The following is a 22,976-nucleotide window of genomic DNA, read 5'->3' on the forward strand; positions in this document are numbered from 1 at the left end:
ACATAGAAACGTGTACATGCATTCACTGAACACATGTGCTAATAAATATTCAAACAAGTATAACTTGCAGTATGAAAACAGCTAGAATTAACTTCGATTGTCCAACAGTAGAATCAATAAATTTTCATATATGCATCCAATGGAATATAATGCAATGCAAAAATTTAAATTATTGGTACTTGAAACCACATGGGACAACTGGACAAACCAAATAATGTTGGAAGAAGTCATTCAAAAATAAAAAGTACAGCATGATCCCATTCTTACAAATACCAAAGTAGGCTACACTAAACCACGGGGTTGTGGGTGGACTGCAGCAGGATGCTGGGCTCTGGACGCTACTTCTGTGCTATTTACTGACCCAGCTTATGGCTACATGGTGTGTTCACTTTGTGAAAATTCATCAACTTATAATGTGCACTTTCCTGTATATGTGCAGAATCCTTATAGAAAATTTACCTCCCATTCCCCCAAAATGGATAAATGCAATAAACAGATATAGGAAGCAGGATATTACATGAAAGAGAATATATTTCCTCTATTATTTTCATATATGCTTAGAAATGTAAAATGACAAAGTAAAATAGTATTATATATAAGTAAGTTACATGATATCTGGTTAAGCATTTGTAACATAATGTTTAAATAATATATCATATAATATTTCAAGACTACTATTTTTTGTTTTCTAAACATAAATGAACTTTTACGTGGGACTTCCTTGTTCTTTTAAATATCCCAAAGATGTTTAGTGCTTAGAGATGACATATCTTTTCTTTACATCTATTCAAACGTCCTACTTGTTTTGAATTAAGATAATAGATATTTTCACTATTATATCCTGAGACAAATATAATATAGAAGACAGCTACATATCTTTGACTTTACCCCCAGAAAAAAAGACATTAAAAAAGAAAGTGTCCATGTATTTAGCACACTTTACTGAAGATTAGCAATATGGAAAAATGAGGTGAGGCATAAATCTCCTTGCTTCTAAAAAATATCCCTTACATGTTTGCCAACTGAGATCTCAGCTTTTAACGGGAAAGGGAAGGGAAGGGGGGAAAGGGGGGAAAGAGGGGAAAGAGAGAGACAGAGACAAGAAGAGAAAGGGGAGAGATGGAGAAAGGAAGAAACAGAGAGATTGAGAGAGAGAACCAATTGACTTTCTGGTGCAGTGTATCTCCATTCTCTTGCTCCTTCAGGAAAAATCTGATGGACTCCTTACAAGGAACACTATCCCACAAATGGGTTCTTAGCTCCCTGAGAATAGTCAAAACTCCAAATATGCACATTTTCTCCTAAAGTATGATTAGGATCTTGCCCATTTTTTTTTTATTCCACTACAGACTCTAAGTCAAAGGAAGCAATAGAAAAATACTTTCTAGGAATAAAACTTATATACCAACATTAGAAGGCAGAAGAAATTATTACCAGTTTTAATTTTAAAAATTACCATTTGTATTTTTATTAACAGGATATAATAAATTCAACATAAATTTTATTGGTTTATGCCATGTGTGCAAGTTCACTATTTTAGCATTATGATAAAATGAATATAAATAATATATGTTCAAAAATTATTATTAAAATATTATAGAGATAAAATATTTACTATTCTGAAATATTTACGTGCATCCATATACATTTAAGGCTTAGTTTATTGCATACAGGCTGACTCAATTTCTCAAAAACAATAGTAAAAGTAAAAACTGTAATTATAGATCACATTTTTTAAAATATTTAAACATTATTCAAATATAGTTTTTATTCTATGCATAAAATTTTACTTTGAGAAAATGTATGGCATACATATAAGGAAACACTTCTATGAATTTAGCACATTGAATAAGCAAATATTTCCTACACAAGGATTTACTAACAAATTCAGCAACGCGCTTTGGATTCTCTGACACTAATTTGTAGTATTTGTGTTTAGGAGAAGGAAGAGCCATTTAACATAATTTTTAAAGTAGAAAGTAAATTCCCATATTTTACATATCAATAACTACATGATAGTAACTACATATGCACTTAATTTATAAAAATCTAATGAAAACCACTAGATCTTTCAGGTATGAACTAAATCAAATCCCTTACAATTATACAGTGGAAGTGACAAGTAGATTCAAGGGATTGGAGATGATAGACAGAGTGCCTGAAAACTATGGACAGAGGTTCGTGACATTGTACAGAAGGCAGTGACCAAGACCATCCCCAAGAAAAAGAAATGCCAAAAGGCAAAAAAATTGTCTAAGGAAGGCTTACAAACAGCTGAAAAAAGCAAAGAAGCTAAAGGCAAAGGAGAAAAGGAAAGATATGCATCTGAATACAGAGTTCCAAAGAACAGCAAGGAGAGATAAGAAAGCCTTCCTCAGTGATTAATGCAAAGAAATAGAGGAAAACAACAGAATGCAAAAGATTAGAGATCTCTTCAAGAAAACTGGAGATACCAAGGTAAAATTTCATGCAAAGATAGACACAATAAATGACAGAAATGATATGAACCTAACAGAAGCAGAAGACATTAAGAAAGAGGTGGCAGGAATACACAGAAGAACTATACAAAAAAGATAACCAGGTAACCATTATGGTGTGATCACTAAACAAGAGCCAGATATCCTGGAGTGCAAAGTCAAGTGGGCCATAGCATCACTATGAACAAAGCTAGTGGAGGTAATGGAATTCCAGTTGAGCTATTTCAAATCCTAAAAGATGATACTGTGAAAGTGCTGCACTCAATATGCTAGCAAATTTGGGAAAACTCAGCAATGAACACAGGACTGGAAAATGTCACTTTTCATTCCAATCCCAAAGAAAGGCAATAACAAAGAACGTTCAAACTATGGCACAATTGCACTCATCTGACATGCTAGCAAAATAATGCTACAATTCTCCAGGCCAGGCTTCAACAGTATGTGAACTGAGAACTTCCAGATGTTCAAGCTGGATTTAGAAAAGGCAGAGGAACCAGAGATCAAATTGCCACCATCCATTGGATCATAGAAAAAGCAAGAGAGTTTAAGAAAAACATTTACTTCTGCTTCATTGACTATGCCAAAGTCTTTGACTGTGTGGATCACAACAAACTAGAAAATTCTTCAAGAGATTAGAATACCAGACCACCTGACCTGCCTCCTGAGAAATCTGTATGCAGGTCAAGAAGCAGGAATTAAAACCGAAGATGGAACAATGGACTGGTTCCAATTTGGGAAAGGAGTATGTAAAGGCTGTATATTGTCACCCTGCTTATTTAACTTATATGCAGAGTACATCGTGCAAAATGCTGGACTGGATGAAGCACAAACTGGAATCAAGATTGCAGGGAGAAATATCAATAACCTCAGATATGCAGATGACACCACATTTATGGATGAAAATGAAGAGTAACTAAAAGGCCTCTTGATGAAAATGAAAGAGGAGAGTGAAAAAACTGACTTAAAACTCAACATCAAAAACAAAGATCATGGCTTCTGGGCCCATCCCTTCATGGCAAACAGATATGGAAACAATGGAAGCAGTGAGAGACTTTCTTTTCTTGGGCTCCAAAATCACTGCAGATGGTGACTGCAACCATGAAATTAAAAGACGCTTGCTCCTTAGAAGAAAAGATATGACCAACCTAGATAATATACTAAAAAGAAAAGACACCACTTTGCCGACAAACATCCATCTAGTCAAAGCTATGGTTTTTCCAGTAGTCATGTTTGGATGTGAGAGTTGGACCATAAAGAAAGCTGAGCACCAAAGAATTGATGATTTTTAACTATGGTGCTGGAGAAGACTCTTGAGAGTCCCTTGGACAGCAAGGAGATCCAACCAGTCAATCCAAAGGAAATCAGTTTTGAATATTCATTGGAAAGACTGATCTGTAGCTGAAGCTCCAATATTTTGGCCACCTGATGCAAAGAAATGATTCATTGGAAAAGAACCTGATGCTGGGTAAGATCGAAGGCAGAAGAAGGGGACAACAGAGGATGAGATGGTTGGATGGCATCATGAGTTTGAGCAAGCTCTGGGAGTTGGTGATGGACAGGGAAGACTGGCATGCTGCAGTCCATGGGATCGCAAAGAAACAGACATGACTGAGCCACTGAGCTGAACTAAACTGAATGATTAATAATATTTTGAGCAAGTTATTCCTTAATAACACAAGGATTTAAAGATGTTAACACCAGTACTATATTCTCAGTTGATTTTGAAATAGTATTATTTATTGTAATTCTGTCTTATTTTTTAACTGAACATATGATAATCATTGCCTAATACAGCTGACATTTGTTAAGATTTATTCACAGATTTTGCAATTCATTTTTGCTCCACTTCTTCTATCAGTTTTCTTCTGCCGAATGGACAGCCTTTCGAATTTCCTTTAGTAATGGCAAGCTCTGTGTAGGTTTGAAAATATCTTTGTGAGTATATACTTCTGTTTTGAAACTTTTTTTCTCAGTTTCTTGGCTTCTATTGTTGTTGTTTAAAAGTGATCTAGCAGACTTACTATCACTCCTTGAAGAATATTTTTTTTCCCCTTTGATTGATTTTAGAATTTTATTTTTGAATGTTTATTGTCAGTTTCATTTTGTCATCCTTAAATGTATATGTTTTTCTATTTATCTAGCTTCAGATTGTTTGCATTTTTTGAATCTGTGACTTTTGTCCCTCAATTTTGGAAAATTCTCACCCATTGTTTCTTTGATATCGGATTTGACACATACCTGCTACTCTCCTTTTACTGTAGTTAGGCTTTCATAATTATTCATCATGTAGCCTAACTTCTTTTAAATATTTCCAGTCTTTGTCACTCTCTGCTATCTTCTGGATAATTTAGCAGCTGTCTTTTTCAGGTCCTTTGTTGTGTTATGAACTACATTTGTATGCATGCATGCGTGCGTGTATGTGCATGCTCAGTAATGTCCAACTCTTTGCAACCCCATATTTTTCAGCCCTCTAGGCTCCCCTGTCCAGGGAACTTTCCAGGTAATAACTCTGGAGTTAGTTGCCATTTCTTACTTTATCCTCCATGTGACAAGTTTTTCAGCTTATTTTATTGGATTAGCACTTTGACAATGAAGTTATGAATTTTCAGGGAGCCAAAAATCTTTTTGCAGATGAACACAGTGGAAGTATAAAGTCAAAACATGACATGAAAATCAAAATGAACTACATTTAATCAGCTTGTAAACCAATTTATTCTGTTTTTCTTTTGGATTATTCCATATTTAATTTATTTAATCTATTTCCCCATTTTCCCCCAAATAAGATAGGTCACTATATGTAGTGTCTATTTTTGGGCGAGGTTTTGAAGACTGAAAATATTAAAGTAAGCAGAGCTGTCTATTTTCTGTGTTGGATAGGTATGATATTTAAGGCTTGGTAGGTCTATGTTTGCTGTTGGTGTTCAGTCCCTAAGTCATGTCCAACTCTTCACTACCCCATGGATCAAAACATGCCAGGCTTCCCTATCCTTCACTGTCTCCTGGAATTTGCTCAAATTCATGTCCATTGAGTCAGTGATGCTATCTAACCATCTCATCCTCTGTTGCCCTCATCTCCTTCTGCACTTTGTCTTTCCCAACATCAGGGTATTTTCCAGTGAGTCAGCTCTTCGTATTAGGTGGCCAAAGTGTTTGAGTTTCAGCATCAGTCCTTCCAATGAATACTCAGAATTGATTTCCTTTAGGATTGGCTGGTTTGATCTTCTTAAAGTCCAAGGGACTCTTAAGTGTTTCCTCCAGCACCACAATTTGAAGACATCAATTCTTTGGCACTTTAAAAACTAATTTTATTCATGGTGCTTCTTATTCAGGTACTCTGTTATTTTTTTATTATAAGCTTCAAGTTATCCTTGAAAAAATTTTATTGGACTACTTTCAGCCCTGGGATAAAGTAGTATTTCTCCAGAGACTTCCTACGTTTGCATTCCAGTTCCCTATAATGAGAAAGACATATTTTGGGGGTGTTAGTTCTAGAGTCTTGTAGGTCTTCATAGAACCGTTTAACTTCAGCTTCTTCAGCATTACTGGTTGGGGCATAAACTGGTATTACCGTGATATCGTGTGGTTTGCCTTCATCCATAGTTCTTCAGGTACTTTGTCTATCGGATCTAATCCCTTGAATCTTTTCATCACCTCCACTTTTTAATCATAAGAGAATTGATTTAGCTTGTGCCTGAAAGATCTAGTGGTTTTCCCTACCTTTTCCAATTTAAGCCTGAATTTTGCAATAAGGAGCTGGTGATCTGAGCCACAGTCATCTCCAGTTCTTGTTTTTGCTGACTGTATAGAGCTTTTCCATCTTTGGCTGCAAAGAGTATAATCAGTCTATTTTCTGTATTGACTATCTGACATCTGTGTGTAGTATCAACTCTTGTGTTGTTGGAAGATATTTGCTATGACTAATGTATCCTCTTGATAAAACTGTTAGATTTTCCCTGCTTCATTTTGCACTCCAAGACCAAACTTGCCTGTTTCAGGTGTCTCCTGACTTCCTACTTTTGCATTCCATTCCTTTGTGACTTAAAAGAAATATATATATATATATATATATATATATATATATATATATATTTGGTGTTAGTTCTAGAACGTCTTGCAGGTCTTCATGGAACCATTTGACTTCAGCCTCTTTTGCATTAGTGGTTGGAGCATAGGCTTGGATTACTGTGATGTTGAATGGTTTGCCTTGGAATCGAACCAAGATCATTCTGTTGTTTTTGAGATCATACCCAAGTACTGCATTTCAGACTCTTTTTTTTTTTTTTTTTTTTACTATGAAGGCTATTCCATTTCTTCTAAGGGATTTCTTGCCCACAGTAGTAGATATAATGGTCATCTGAATTAAATTTGCCCATTCGTATCTATTTGTGTTCACTGATTCCTAAAATGTCAATGTTCACTCTTGCCATCGCCTGTTTGACCAAATTCAGTTTACCTTGATTTATGGACCTAACATTCCAGATATCTATGCAATATTGTTCTTTACAGCATCAGACTTTACTTTCACCACCAGACACAACCACAACTGGGTGTTGTTTCTGCTTTGGCTCAGCCTCTTCATTCTTTCTGGAGCTCTTTCTCCACTCTTCCCCAGCAGCATATTGGACACCTTCTGACCTGAGGGGCCTCTTCTTTTGGAATCATTTTTTTTTTTTTTTTGCTGTTTCATAGTGTTAATGGGGGCCTCAAGGCAAGAATACTGAAATTATGAAACACTTTTTAAATGCATGGGCTTCCTGGGTGGTTCAGTGGTAAAGAACCTGCCTGTCAATGCAGGAGATGCAGGGGATGTAGGTTTGATCCCTGGGTAGGACAATCCCCTGGAGAAGAAAATAGAAACTCACTCCAATATTCTTGCCTGGAAAATTCCATGGACAGAGGAATCTGATGGGCTTCAGTCCATGGGGTCACAAAGAGTCAGAAATGACTAAGTGACTAAGCACACCCACATATAAATGCATATATGTTCAGATGCTCAAATAATGGAATAAGCACAGAAAAGAAACTTGATTAGTTAACAACAGATAATAATTAAGCACTTTACTGTGAACTAGGCACAGAATTAAGTACTACTCCAAGGTAGGGTCATAGGTACTTGACAGAGTAACGTGATGTGTATGTGGTTCTCTAATAGGAAGAAGGGAAGAGGTGTGGTATAGCTCCTGACTTTAGTCCCCCCATTGTTTCCTCAGATAGTTTAATCAGCTCAGAACAGTGTGTCTGTCCATCCAGGACAAAGTCCATGATATGTGCTAGCAGGTGTTTGTACCCCAGAAATGGTGTATTAAGAGGAATCATCAAGAGTGTGCACCTGTCTTCACACTCTGCTTATTTATTACAGGGAAGTGAAACTCCAGAGAGGAACCTATTTTTTATACATCAGTGAATTTGTTTTTGAAAAGTTTTGCTGGAGAAACTGCTGTCTTTAGGCACTAAAATAGGATTTTTCTTTTTAACAGGATTTGTGAATCAGTATCTTATCTCTCAAGGGATTCTAATTTGCTAGAATATATTTTATAAACACCAGTTTCCCAAGTTCCTGGGTAGCTCAAGTGGTAAAGAATCTGCCTACAATGCAGGAGACCTGGTTTTGCTTCCTGGGCTGGGAAGATCCCCCTGGAGAAGGGCACGGCAACCCACTCCAGGATTCTCTAGTATTCTTACCTGGAGAATTCCATGGACAGAGGAGCCTGGCAGGCTACAGTCCATGGAATCACAAAGAGTCAGACATGATTGAGCAACTAACTTTCACCTTCAGTAATCTTTTCCATTGAGACTTAAGGAAATACAGGCAAAGATTTTTCCCTGACTCATTATTCTCATAAATCATATCTAATTTTTGGTCCTCAATTCTACTCAGTTTCCAATGTCTTCTATCATTGTTTAAACTCTTTTATTGAAAGATCTAAATTGTGAGCCTAAGCCAAAATCTTGGTGATATATTGCCATCAAATTTATTATATATTGAGTTATATAGATTTAGATGTGAAAATCCAAGGTAATTTTATTTGAAAGAAGTAATACAGCTTCTCCAAAATTTATTATTTTATATGACTATTCAGATGAGAATATTACCCAAATTGAGACGCATAATACATTGTCAGTTTTGCTAAATTTTTTTTTGTAAGGAAAGAAGGAAGATATATTCAATGGAAAAATAAAACAGTATTAATACAGTGTTAATATTTATTGTTTTTTTAAACTACATTTTCAGCTCTGTTGGAAAATAAAATCAGTTGGTCTTTATCCTCAACTCCTTTCCCACTATCTAAATCTCCATTTTTTAATTTTTTTAATTAAAAACTATCATTTTTTAATTTTAAAGAATGGATAAAAATTAACTGGTGTTACCTATAATTCAGATAGAGTCTTAAGTATATTTTAATAAAATTTCACTTAGTTTCTAAAGCATTATTGTGAAAATACAGATTTTTTCCCCACTGATAATTTCTGTCACAAATGTGAAAAAATGTTAGCTAGTAATCTATCAAATTATTCTGTAATTAATAAAAGTTTTAACCCAACCATTTTAGAAGGAAAAAAAAAAGCTTAAACAACTACCTACATGGAAGTTGTTCACTTTCATACTCAGAATATTATGCTGTTGTGTGTTATTTATGAGTTGATGAGAAAACATACTTTTTTTGCCATGTTGATTTTTTTTTTTAAACCTCTGGTGAGATTTGAAGCATTTTCTTTCCCCTTGGAATTGAATATATATTTTTGATTTAAAAATGTTTTTGTAATTTCTCTTATGAATCATTTCCCAGGCATTCATAGATCGTGCATGAAATACTTGAGATAGGGAAATGCCTCAAAAAAAATTAAAAAAAAAAGATAAACCTTTCTTGTTAAAACGGGACAAAATGGCAGTCTATTGGTTGAAGAGGAAAGCAGGTTCTTAAAGTCCAAGTCAAAAGCAACTAGGTGTGAAGGAAGTTGTAATCAACAGTATTAATGCATGGAAAATAATGTTACTGTAACAAAGATGATCAACTGAGATATCTAGAAAATAGAGCTCTGAAAGAGCAACAAGTTGCCACTACTTATTCAACATATCCCCTGTCCAGTTGTGAACGATGCGAGTGTCGTGAATACTCTATAATTTCCTGGGAGGTGGTCTCTGCTATGTGACACAAAGAGTTCTCTATACCTATAATAATCTTACCTCCTTATGCTCACACATGTTCATGACATCAACTTTCTGACTTTTTTATTCTTTTTTTTTAAGCTTTTACAATTTTAGAAATGACAGGCCCTCCCTCAAAAGAGGGTAGAAAAATATCAGTAATTTTTAAAGGAATTATCTTGTGAAATGTTGATACTTGACCATACAGTTTATTCATCATTCTTTAATATTTTAAACAATTTAGTTAAATACAACCAGTCCTCCCATTGGCATTCAAGTGAAATTAAGAAGCTTGATTGGGTTTTTGCATATATATGGTAAAAAAGAACTGAGACACATGGATAATTACATCTACCCTAATAGACTTTGCCCTGGAGGTCAGCTAATTCTTCATTCACTTCTATAATGTATCTAAAGCATACATATGCCATGGTCTCTAGAGTATCTTTTTGTTTATTGGACCCTGTATGTCCAAAAATAAAATATTTGGGGATTCTGGAAGGTGTAATTTAGGACTAGAACAGCTCCTATCAGTCATTGCAAACCTGTCAGAATTCACTCTGTATAACTGAGAAGAGTGGGGAATACAAAGAAATCTCATGGTATTTATAATTGGGTGGTGAGGCAGGGAGGTATTCAATGTAAGTAAAACGAATCAGCAGTTCTAAAAAATAATGCAAGGGATGTCTTAAAGCAATAGATGGTCAAACACCAATTAATGTCATGGGAAGTATATGGTGAGGATTCAGAGAAGAAGGAAATTACATTTTATGGTGATGATCAAAAGCAGGTTCAGATAAGTAGAGTTTAGAGAGGCACAGTAGGAAATTTGAAGGACAAGGTACTAGTTATGATTCTACATAGAAGATAGATTCTGATCTGTTTCTAAACAGAGCAAATCACAGTCTGTGCTGAGGGACTCACTCCCTGGTGGGACATAGTATCAAATAAATAGTCCACCTTCCTTTCTGACCTGAGAGATCTTACCGGAAGTCCACTTCTATGAAGTCCAGTTCTCCAAATTATTTCAAATTCCTTTCTATTTGGAAAGGATAAATCATACATCAACTACAGGAGACAATTCCCTGATATCCCATGTCACCCCAGCTCCCAATAAAAATAGGCTTTATTATCTAAATATACTAAACTGCCCTAATGTTTTAAATATTCTCAGCTGATTCTAAGTTTTGTTTGTTTTAATAGGAAACTGTATACTCTTTACCTTTTAAACATGAAGATAGATGACAGTCTGGGGGTTTTTAATTGCAGTAGAAACCTTTAGTGTGAGACGTACCCTCTTAAATTTTTAAGTGCACAATACAGTATGTTGACTATTGGCTCAGCGTTGTATAGCGGGTCTCTAGAACTTACTCATCTTGCATAATAGAGACTATATCCATTGAGGAGCAACTTTCACTTCCCTCCCCTCCCCCTGGCCTCTGGTAACCCTTCTGCTCCGTTTCTATACACGTAGTTATTTTAGATATGTCATCTGGGTGGAATCACGCACTGTTCTTCTGTGCTCTTCTGTGACTGACTGTAGCCACAGTCAGGAAAGTAGTATAATAGTTGATGAACTGGGCCTCAGACTAGGTGAGCCATAACCTATTGAAGGGCATCTCTCTCCACAGAAATACACCTCTAGTACAGAAATACACCTCTAGACTCAATAAATAAGCCTGAAATTTTAACCAGCATTTTTAATTCTTTCTATCCCCACCACTGTCTTTTACTATTTCCAGAACTGTCACTGAACTGGTCAAGCTTGCTTTTTCTTTTTCTTTTTTTTTAAACTAGAAACATGCTGTCTATGATTTGGCAACAACAGCAAGTAGTTAAGCACAACCATGTCTTTTGTTTTCTTGTTTTTCCATTTCTGTATATTTTGAGTAGAAACAGGTAAGAAGTGCTATTCTTGCCCCCCAAAATAGCCAGTGGCTTACTTTTCTATCTCTGTCTACAGTGTTGTGTGAGAGGTATCCCAGTGCTTTTTGTTTCCCTCAGCTGTTTGCTGCTGTTAATTATTTATGATAGGAGATGACTGTGCCCAAAATACTTCTTAAAATAGATTGTTTGTTACACGAGCACCAAAATATACCTATAAACATATGAAAGCAAACTTTGAAGTCCTGAGATGCCACATATTTCTATGAAATATTCTTTTCTAGCATTTGAACTTAATTTTCCAAGGTGATTTCTTTATGGATCCATAGATTGCTTTTAGTAAATTATATTTTTTTAAATTAACAAATAGCCAATCTTAATGAATAGGCTTCCCTGGTGGCTCAGATGGTAAAAAATCTGCCTGCAATGCGGGAGATCCAGATTCGATCCCTGGGTCAGGAAGATCCCCTGGAGAAGGGAATGGCAACCCACTCCAGTATGCTTGCCTGGAGAATCCCATGGACAGAGTTGCCTGGCAGGCTACAGTCCATGGGGTTGCAAAGAGTCAAACACAACTGAGCGACTCAGTTCAGTTCAGTTCAGTTGTGTCTGACGACTCTCAGTCATGTCCAACTGAGCGACTAACAGACAAAAATTAACAAAAAAGAGCATTCCTCTATGACCTAATTTGTACATCAGGGGCATTTAAAATCCTTTGCTTAGATATAGTGTTGCCCCTTTGCCAATGGCAATAGCTATGGAATAGAACATTTCAGCACCTTGAGTGACATTGTGATATCCCTCTGTCTGCTTTGGCTATATGTTAAGAGACTAAAATTTTTTGAGAAAAAAAGAAAAAGTTTAAAAGTTGGCAGCCCCTGGCAATATTCATTAAAGAGCATGGCACAGAAGTTGAAAGGCTCATCTTGGAACTGTAGTCAGCATTAACACAACGGGGCTCCAGCACTTTCCCAGAAAATGTGACACCTCCAGGCATTCTTTGAATTCTGATTGCCAGCCAAAGCCAAGCACCAAAGGCCAGAAAGAGTGAGAAAAATTGATCTTCTGTCAGCAACCTAAATGACCCCATAATCTTTCTGTACTTGAAAATTGTTAGTAAGCTGTGAAAATGCTTGGGAAAAGGAAATTTGGTAGAAACATCTTTCCTGAGATCCTTCCAAGATACTCACTATTCAACAGATACTTTAAGAGAAATGTATACCCATACACACAATAAGCAGTACAGTATTTTATGTTAGCAATATCAGAGGTACTGTGCCAAGCACCTTAAGTGCATAATTCTATTTAATTCTTAAAACGACACTATGAGGTGAAAGTGTTAGTTGCTCAGCTGTGTCCGACTTTTTGCAACTCCACGAACTATGGTTCACCAGGTTCCTTTGTCCGTGGAATTCTCCAGGCAGAAATACTCGAGTGGTAGCCATTCCTTTCTTCAAGGGATCTTCCCAACCGAGGGATCGGACTCGGGTCTTCTGCACTGGAGGCAGATTCTTTACCATCTGAGTCACCAGGGAAGCCATTGTACAAGGGATAAAACTGAGGTGAGATGAAATTAAGTAACTTCCTTAAGCCTGCCTTGCAAATAGATGATAAAGAGGGGCTCTAACCAAGTAGTCTAATGCCAAATCTTTCTCACCCAACTACTAGAATACATTGCCTCAAAATAAAATCAAAATAGAATATTCCAAACTCTAATCTCTCCTGTGCCAAGAGAGGCTATTTTTTTCCTTTAAATATGCCCCAGAATGACTATTTATGGGAAACCTAAGTAAGTATTGAGAAGGGTCAGTCATTTCACAACAAAGAAACTGACTAATCATATGATATTCCCTTTGCCCAAGAATATCATTTAATCTCTGGTACTATCTAAAACCATGTACTTTCTTTCCCACCAACCTTTTTATAATTATCCCTTTTTCTTGTTTCTTACCAATAGGAAGAGGCTTTTATTATTATTATTGCATTTTTCCTCAAACAGAGAAATCCTTGGAAATAGTTATGCTTCTTCAATATTTTAGAAAGAATAGGTTCATTAAGCAGATCTTGTACATTTTCTAAGTAGAACACTTGATACCATGCCATTGATGAGGAAAGTAAGGAATCCATTTGCTCTGCCAGAAGCTTCATTAATTCTTGTAAAAAGTGGCAGCAGTTCAATAATACGGAGAGACACTCTGACGTTCTACCAGGAGATAAATACAAATACTGGATTGAATATTTATGCTCGACCAAATGTGTTTAGAACTGAAAAAAAAAAAAATTATGACACCACACTTTGGGCTAGGATTTTTAAAGATACATACAGACATAAAATATATCTATGGAATCTTATTGTCTCATTCATTTTCATACTTCATTTTAGATACCTTTTTAATGATAGTCAGTAGAATTAACTCATTGTTTGAATTGAATTTTATATATTCATTTTATCAGAATCACTATGGTGTAAGTTGTTTTCTTTTAAAAAAAGTATCAATGATTTCGCCTGACTCCCTTTACAGACCTATTTTAAATTTATCAAAGACTTGTAAGTCAAAAGAGCAAGTATTTAGGTCATTGCTAGGCACATTAACAGCAGCATTATCTTGCCACCAAGTGGTAGTTTTTGAATTGCATTGTAAGAGCTTGTAATTTCACTCGGATGTCTTGATATTTATATTATCCTTAATTTTTTGCTAAGAAACCATCAAACCCATCATGAAAGTGAAATTAACAATAGCTAATAATATGTGCTTTTCCAAAAATATTTATATTTAAAGTGCTTATGATAAAAGGACTTGGTATTTGTGTCTCTCAGTTTGTTGGACTGATTTGAGTTCCATCAAGTTTTAAAGTTCCAAGATAAACAGAAGGTGGGTAGGTGTAAGTACTCTAAGAGCATCATTAAGCACTTTGAATTTGAAGGCATGGTATCATTCTTAAATCTCTGTTAAGGATTGAATACTGTCCTTCCAAAAGATGCTATGACGTCTTACGCTCCCAGTTCAGTTCAGTTCAGTCTCTCAGTCATGTCCGACTCTTTGTGACCCCATGGACTGCTGCATGCCAGGCTTCCCTGTCCATCGTCAATTCCCAGAGCTTGCTCAAACTCATGTCCATCCAGTCGGTGATGCCATCCAACCCTCTCATCCTCTGTCCTCCCCTTCTCCTCCTGCGTTCAATCTTTCCCAGCATGAGGATCTTTTCCAATGAGTCAGTTCTTCACATCAGGTGGCCAAAGTATTGGAGTTTCAGCATCAGTCCTTCCAATGAATATTCAAGACTTATTTCCTTTAGGGTTGTCTGGTTTGATCTCCTTGCAGTCCAAGGGACTCTCAAGTCTTCTCCAACACTACAGTTCAAAAGCATCAATTCTTTAGCACTCAGCTTTCTTTACAGTACCTCAGAATATGATTTTATTTGGAAACAGAGTCATTGCAGATCAAATTAGGTAAGATGAGGTCCCACTGGAATAGAGATATCCCCTAATCCAGTATCACCGTTGTCCTTCCGAGAAGAGGGGAATTTAGATTGGATTGATACATCTGTAAACCATGAAACAAGAAGGATTGTTGGTTTCAGAGAGCACTAATGACATTGTGATTTTGGACTTGTAACCTCCAGACCTTTGAGACCACAGATTTCTGTTATTTTACCCTGAGTTTGAGGTACTGAAACCACTCACCTGAGGTTGGGATTTGCAACCATGCAGCCAGGACTCCAGCCTAGCCAAAACCCTACTTGGGACTTCAACTCATGGTCTTTTCATTAGAATCACTCATCTGAGGTCTGGATGCACTGAGGTTCAGATTCTTTGTGTCTTAGCACAGAAGGAATTCAGCCAGAGGCAAGGTGATAGGTAAGAAATAGACATTAATATAGGACACTCGTAAGAGATGCAAACAGGCAGGCAAGGAAGTTTTGCCCTGTGGATTAAGTGCCCTACAATTTTATAGGCAAAGGAAAAGGGAAGGGGAAAATTACCTTCTTAGAGTTTTTCCTTCTTATCAGAAAGGAGAGTTGTCTGACCTTGTGAGGTCAAACTAGGATTATCATAGCACTTAACTCAAATCAGTGGAGAAGGACATGAAAACCCACTCCAGTATTCTCACCTGGAGAATTTCATGGATAGAACAGCCTGGCTGGCTACAGTCCATGGGATCTCAAAGAGTTGGACACGACTGAGCAACTGTAACACTTATTCATATCAGTAGATGGGTGGTGACATTTTTCTTCCACCTAATGGTCTGGGGCATATTTTGTCTTTTTATTTATGGCTTTATAGTTAAGCTTGCTTCATTCCATGAGGTTTTGATGGCTTTCTTGAGTGATCATTAACTTAGAATTGTCTTCCAATGTTTCCTCTGTTTCATTCTCTATCCATAGTTCCCTACTGGAACTTCTGCAGCTACCTGTATAACTATCCTATTGTCTTCTTATCAGTACCTTGTTATGGCCATCTCAGACTCATGCATAGTCTTAACTGACTTCCTCAAACAAGAAACATCATTACTGAATTCTTAGTTTATGCACTGTAAACTAGGGGTTAAAAAAAATCAAATGAGTTTTAGAGAAGTGAATGTTTAGAACTGAGAGTGAACAAACAACAAAAATAACAAAACAACTGAGGTGACAATCTAAGCTGACCAATTTGCTTTATCCAATAGAAAAATAAACTTCTCATATCTTTTGTCCAAGAGGTAGTTTTGCAAATTGCAGTTAGACTCTTAACCCTCCTCCCACAGAGCCTGAGAGAGAGGAAAACTGCCTTCCTTAATGAGGGCTTTTCTAGGAGAAAGTTCTCAGGTCTGCGAGGAAGATAGCCTTGGGATGCATAACCTTGGAAGAGGCTTTTAAAACGATTCATGTCTCAAAGGGGCGGAAAAAAAATTGTGAAAAATTGCAAGTATGTGTTTTCTAAATAAATTCTCCAAGAAAAAGGGAGACCTATCTGGTTAGGCCTGGATGAGAGGGAAATCAAGTACCTAGAGCCACAAAGAAGCCTTTGACAAGTCTAGTTAATCTGAGGGAAATGTGAAGGTCTTATTTTCATATCAGAGAGGGAGAAATGTTCCTCTTTCTAGGTTCTTCTGGTTGGTTTAAGAATTAAACTGACATGATACAGATTAACGAGGAATTCACACAAAAGTTTAATACCCTGTATACCTGGGAGAGATTCAGGAAAACTGAGTGAGTAGCCAAAATGGCTGAAACCCTTACCTTAGATACCACCTTCTGGTAAAGACAGAAGAGAATGTTGGAGGTAGTGGTTTGGATCTTCAGAGGGGAGAAAGGTGACTGAAATGAAGGCAGAAAAGCAGATGTTTGATAAACAAATATTTGCTGGGCTCTACAGAGACCGGAGGACACAGAGAGGAATTTTAACAGACCTTGCTAGGTTCCTTCCTGTCTGCCTGCTTAGTTTCTGCTGTAGTTACCTTTGGTGATGGCTGTCTTCCTGGCTCAGGCCCTCTATTTGCATTCTTTAGGCAGTTAAGGGAAAGATCAAAGGCTCTTCTTGAGTCTTCTGGGCCTTGTTTGTTTTCAGCTTCAGAAAATCCACATGTCAAAGACTTGTTGTTGTTTAAGTTGCTAAATTATGCCCAGCTCTTTGTGACCCCATGGACTGCAGTATGCCAGGCTTCCCTGTCCTTCATTATCTCCTAGAGTTTGCTCAAACACATGTCCATTGAGTTTGTGATGCCATCCAACCATCTTATCTTCTGTCACCCTCTTCTCCTCCAGCCCTCAATCTTTCTCAGCATCATGATCTTTTCCAATGAGTTGGCTCTTCACATCAGGTGGCCGAAGTATTGGAGCTTCAGCTTCAATCCTTATGGTTAATTACTTTATGGTTAAGTCCTTATGGTTATTACTCCTTATGGTTAATTATTTTCATGCCTGATAGGGGCTATGAGTATCATTCTCAAGGCTTTCTTCTCACTCAGGTTCAGTTCCAAAGCCTTTGGTTTTTATCACCTAAATGTTCACACAATCTTTCCATTTCAGACTACCCCCAGATTCTCTATCATTGGTCAAGTACTCTCACGCTCTGGTAATAGCTTCTTACCAATACTTTTCTCTATCTACTTTCTCATCACAGTAATTATTTTAGAATTTAGACTTGTTTCTTGTCATTTGACTGCTTGAGGACTGTCACTAATACATCATTGTCCAAAGGTACAAAATCCACGCTTTGAGGAACTTCATTAACATTGGAATATTTATGTTTATTCCTTGCAAGACAAATGCCATCAACTGTGTAAGAGAAAGCAACCAGATGCAGACTGACTTGATAGGATTGCATTGCAGTTAATCCGTGCTGATAACTAACTTCATGAAATTGAGTGAGTTTTATAATGTCTAGTAACAGGACCATGTAATCAGTCTATCTAGTTAAATTAGAGAACAGGACTTCCTGCTCTCCAATCCCACAATTTATTTTGGTGAAAGGGATTGGCAGCACAAATACTTCCTTCTTTGATCTTTTGCATTTTGGTTAAATATGTCTTCTGAAGATACAGGAAGGCAGAGCACCAGGGAGATTATATTAATATATACAATATATTAAGTGAAGTAGGTCAGGCAGAGAAAGACAAATATGATATGATGTCACTTACATGCAGAATCTAAAAAAATGCTACAAATGAATATATTAATATATACAATGTATAATATTAATTACATTAATATTATATAATTAATTATATTAATATAATTAATATATACAATAATTTCAGTGATTTTACTTTTTTATTAAAAGATTTGTAAAGAAAAAAAATAAAAATGTTCATAAGGCTATTCCATCAGGCACTTTTCTTGGGTTCTAATTACCTAGACCATTAAAGGTGTTATCTTTACTATTGTCTAGGGTATTTGTGTGAGAATTTTTGATCAGAGAAAGGAAGAGAGAATAAAGTTCATAACCCTCACTTGCCAAGACACCTACTCTGGGAGGAGATCTCTTGGGTAAATTTAGTTTAAACTTGTTAATATCAATTTATAATAGTATTTCTCTAGAAGTTATTTTGAAATATGATGGCACAACAAGATTTTGATCCTAAGAAGATAGTGTAAAGAGAGGAAAAAATTACTGAAAGCTAACTTTGGAGTCATTACAGAACAAAAAGTCAGAATTATGCATCTCTTAGAAGCTCAATTTTCTATTCCAATTAAAGTAAAATGGGATATTTAATTCAGAACATATAAACATCACATATGTTTCGCAAATTGTGATTGTATCAGAACACTGTCAATGTATTTTTAAATCATTACCAATTAGAAATTGTTTAAGGAAGTACATGCAGTGGTTAACAACTAGAAAATTATCTGTTCTAGCCTATGCATAATTATAGTTTTAACAATATTTCCAGGGGCTATTAGTACCTCTGATATTAAAGCAATTTTGAATCAAATATTAAAGTTTTCACTGTGATTTTAGAATAGCCATGGTATTTTGTTTGTCTGTTTGCTTTGTTATTTTCCTTTTTGGGAAAATTTTAATTTCCTTAATGTAGCCACTTCAAATTAGTGATGTCTATAGATGGCATCTTCCACAAAATATATGGTTCCTTATGTATGTATTATAAAGACATAATATAGTAGTAAATACTTTAGGGCAGTGTGTAAATATAATTACAATAACTGTATTCTCATTTACCTCAGATAATGTGTCCCCTAATAATAAATAATACAAATAAAATATTTTACATGCAGAAAGAATATTATGCAAAATATTCTCATATTTTCCTATATGATAGGTTTTATTCTATTAGTAGAATAGAAGAGAAAATGATACTGTCCAATTAAGCCTTGATAAAATTACATAGAAAATTAGGGTCATTATCTTTTCTCATATTTTGCTGTGATTATTTGATATAAAACATCAATTTCCTAAATCAATTTGCAATAATAAAAATACAATCTAAAAGTAATATATAGGCAAGACCTATGTAAATTAGTATGTGAATTACATGTTGTAAAATCTTATTAATTTGCTGCAAGTGGACTGCACATTCAGCTTTGAATACTTGAGCAGCAACACAAACATGTGAACATGGTCAATTTCAAATAATACATTTCTCATCACAAACAACACTATTCCTACAACAGAAACCATAAGGAAATTTTACCTTTAAGAAATCTGAGTGATCAAATGAAAGATGCAATTAACAATACTTTTCAAGTAATTAAATAATGAATTTTACATGGTTGTTTCTGACAGTTACAAGTAGTAACAAGAATTTAAGTAACATTTTTATGTGTCAAGCACTGTCTCAAGCTCTTTATATATTTTTATTCATTAATTCCATGATAGTTCTGTGGAATAAGTACTATTAATATTTTCATTTAGCAGATGAGGGGACTAAAAATCAGAGAGGCTCCATAACTTCACCAAGGGCACACAGTTGGTAAATGGTGAAACTGGAAAAATAAGCGCAAGAGCACCAAATTCGTTGTTCTCATAGCTATATCAGTCACTTCCTAAGATGATGTAAAACTAAAGCACTATTACTGAATGGAAGAAGCATGATTTATCAGGAGCTAACAATTATTAAGTCATTCAATTAGTTAAACTTTTTTTTTTAGGTACTTATTTTGTAAGGCACTGAATTGATCCTAGAGTACAATTAGGAACAGCTAGCCCAGGGGCCCATTAGTACATACAGGGCCTCTGCAAGGATTTTTAGAAGAACCTGATAATTAACTGCAAAACTGCATCCCATCTAGTGAGAAACTGACAGAGCAAATAGCCTAGTAAAGAGTGGGACACAGACCCTAAGGAAATACCCACCCTTGGTTGGGCAACTCTGTTCAGTATATGAGCTGCAAAATCCTGCCGAATTGCCCTGTGATGGACATAAGGATCACTCTCCCCAAGCTCTGGCCTAATGAGAAATACAGATGATTAGAAGAGCAAAAACAGAAAGTGTGGTAATAATTACATTTGAGAGAAGACCTGTACTATGTGAGTTATGGCATAAGAACACGTAAGAATACATCTTGGGCCGAGATGTGAAAACAAATAAAAAAGATAGGAGTATCAGCATTTGCAAGGCTGACAGAAAAAAGAAAGCATCAATGGTAGGGATTTCAGAAAAAGGAAAAATCAGGATGATAGCCTAAATATACTGAGGAGGAGGATGAGAAAGATAATTGATTTTTCTTTAAAGAGAATGGAAAATTATTCATGATGTTTAAACCTAAATGTTTATCTTTACAGTGCCACTATAAAATATTAGGTTTTTTTTTTTAATGCTAGATGTCAATTTTCTTTTTTAAATTTTTAATTAATTTCTTTATTTGACTGAGCTAGGCCTTTGTTGCTGAATAGGGGCTTTCTCCAGGTGCAGCAGGCCGGGGCTACTCTCCAGTTACCGTGTGCAGGCTTCTCAATGTGGTGGCTTCTCTCGTTAAGGAGCATGGGCTCCAAGTGCGCAGTCTTAAGTGTTCGTAGCTGTGGCACGTGGACTCAGTAGTTGCAGCTTGTAGGCTCTAGAGTCCAGGCTCAGGAGCTGTGGTGCAGGCTTAGTTGACCTGTAGCATGTGGAATCTCCCTGGACCAGTGATTGAACCCGTGTCCCCTGCATTGGGAGGCAGAATCTTTACCATCAGACCACCAGAGAAGTCCAGACTATTTTTTTTTTTTTCTTCTTTTTTTTTTTTTCTCTTTTTTTTTTTCTTTTTTTCTTTTCTTGCGTGTCATCCTTGCGCAGGGGCCATGCCAATCTTCTCTGTATCGCTCCAATCTTAGTATATGTGCTGCCGAAGCGAGCACAAGTCCAGACTATTAGCTTCTTATAAAATATTAAAATACCCCTGGGCATGGTAGTGAAGTCATATGCAAAACACAAAAGAAGTCAGAAACAAAACCATAAAGAGGCTATCTGAGGTGAATATCATAATCTCACCATACTAATAGCCCAGATAAGCATACTAAAAAGTGGTAATTTTAAAAATGTTGAAACAACTGAAATAAAGTGCTTAATGAAGTTCAATGTAGACTGTAGATTTGTTAAATGCTTTTTCTGTATGTATCGAGATGATCACGACTTTTATTCTTCTTTTTGTTAACATGGTGTATCACATTAAATGACTTGTGAATGTTAACTCATCCTTGGATTCAAGGTATAAATCTCACTTGACCATGTGTATGACTACTTTCAATACATTGTTGAATTCAGTTTGCTAACACTGTGTTGAAGGTTTTTGCATTTTTGTTCCTCAAAGATATTGGCCTGTAAATTTCCTTTTCTGGTTTTGGTGCTGGGGTAATGCTGGCCTTTTAAAATGAGTTTGGAAGTGTTCCATCTTCCTTGACCATTTGGAAGAGTTTGAGAAAGATTAGTTTTTCATAAAATGCTGGGTGGAATTTAGCAGTGAAGTCATCTGGTTCTGGACTTTTGTTTATGGGTGGTTTTTGATTACTGACTCAATCTCTTTACTAGTAATGGGTCTATTTATATTTTCTATTTTGTCATGATTGATTCTTGATAGGTTGTATATTTCTATGAATTTATTCACTTTTTTCTAGATTGTCCCGTTTCTTGGCATATGGTTCATGGTATTTTCTTATAGTTGTATTTCTGTGATATCAGTTGTAATAACTCTCTACCTTCATTTCTAATTTTATTGGGCAATTTCTTTTCTTTTTTTTTTTTTTTGATGAGTCTGGCTAATAGATTATCAACTTTATCTTTTCAAAGAAACATTCTCTTAGTGTCAATTCAGTTGTTCAGTTGTGTCCAACTCTTTGTGACCCCATAGATGGCAGCACAACAGACCTCCCCATCCATCATCAACTCCTGGAGCTTGCTCAAACTCATGTCCATCAAGTCGGTGATGCCATCCAACCATCTCATCCTCTGTCATCCCCTTTTCCTCCTGCCTTCAGTCGTTCCCAGCATCAGGGTTTCTTTCCAATGAGTCAGTTCTTTGCCTCAGGTGGCCAAATTATTAGAACTTCAGCTTCAGCATCAGTCCTTTCAATGAATATTCAGGACTGATTTCCTTTATGATTGACTGGTTTAATCTCCTTAAAGTCCAAGGGGCTCTCAAGAGTCTTCTCCCCACCACAGTTCAAAAGCATAAATTCTTGGGCATTCAGCCTTATTTATGGCCCAACTTTCGCATCAATACATGACTACTGGAAAAACCAAAGCTTTGAATAGATGGACCTTTATCAGCAAAGTAATGTCTCTGCTTTTGAATATGCTGTCTAAGTTGGTCATAGCTTTTCTTCCAAAGAGTAAGCATCTTTTAATTTCACGGCTTCAGTCACCATCTGTGGTGATTTTGGAGCCCAAGAAAAATAAAGTCCATTACCATTTCCATTGTTTCCCCATCTATTTGCCATGAAGTGATGGGACCAGATGCCATGATCTTAGTTTGTAGAATGTTGAGTCTTAAGTCAGCTTTTTTCACTCTCCTCTATCACTTATATCAAGAGGCTCTTCAGTTCCTCTTTG

The 22,976-nt window shown here is 36.1% G+C and overlaps 1 non-coding gene across 1 annotated transcript; it reads right to left on the minus strand.

Moving 5' to 3' along the window:
- Positions 1-21,178: 21,178 nt before the first annotated feature.
- Positions 21,179-21,286, minus strand: LOC122707077. The gene has a single exon (XR_006344608.1). It is a non-coding gene; the product is annotated as a U6 spliceosomal RNA (small nuclear RNA).
- Positions 21,287-22,976: the final 1,690 nt, after the last annotated feature.

The sequence above is a fragment of the Cervus elaphus genome, chromosome 13, assembly GCF_910594005.1.
Source record: "Cervus elaphus chromosome 13, mCerEla1.1, whole genome shotgun sequence".
NCBI classification, from domain to species: Eukaryota; Metazoa; Chordata; class Mammalia; order Artiodactyla; family Cervidae; genus Cervus; species Cervus elaphus.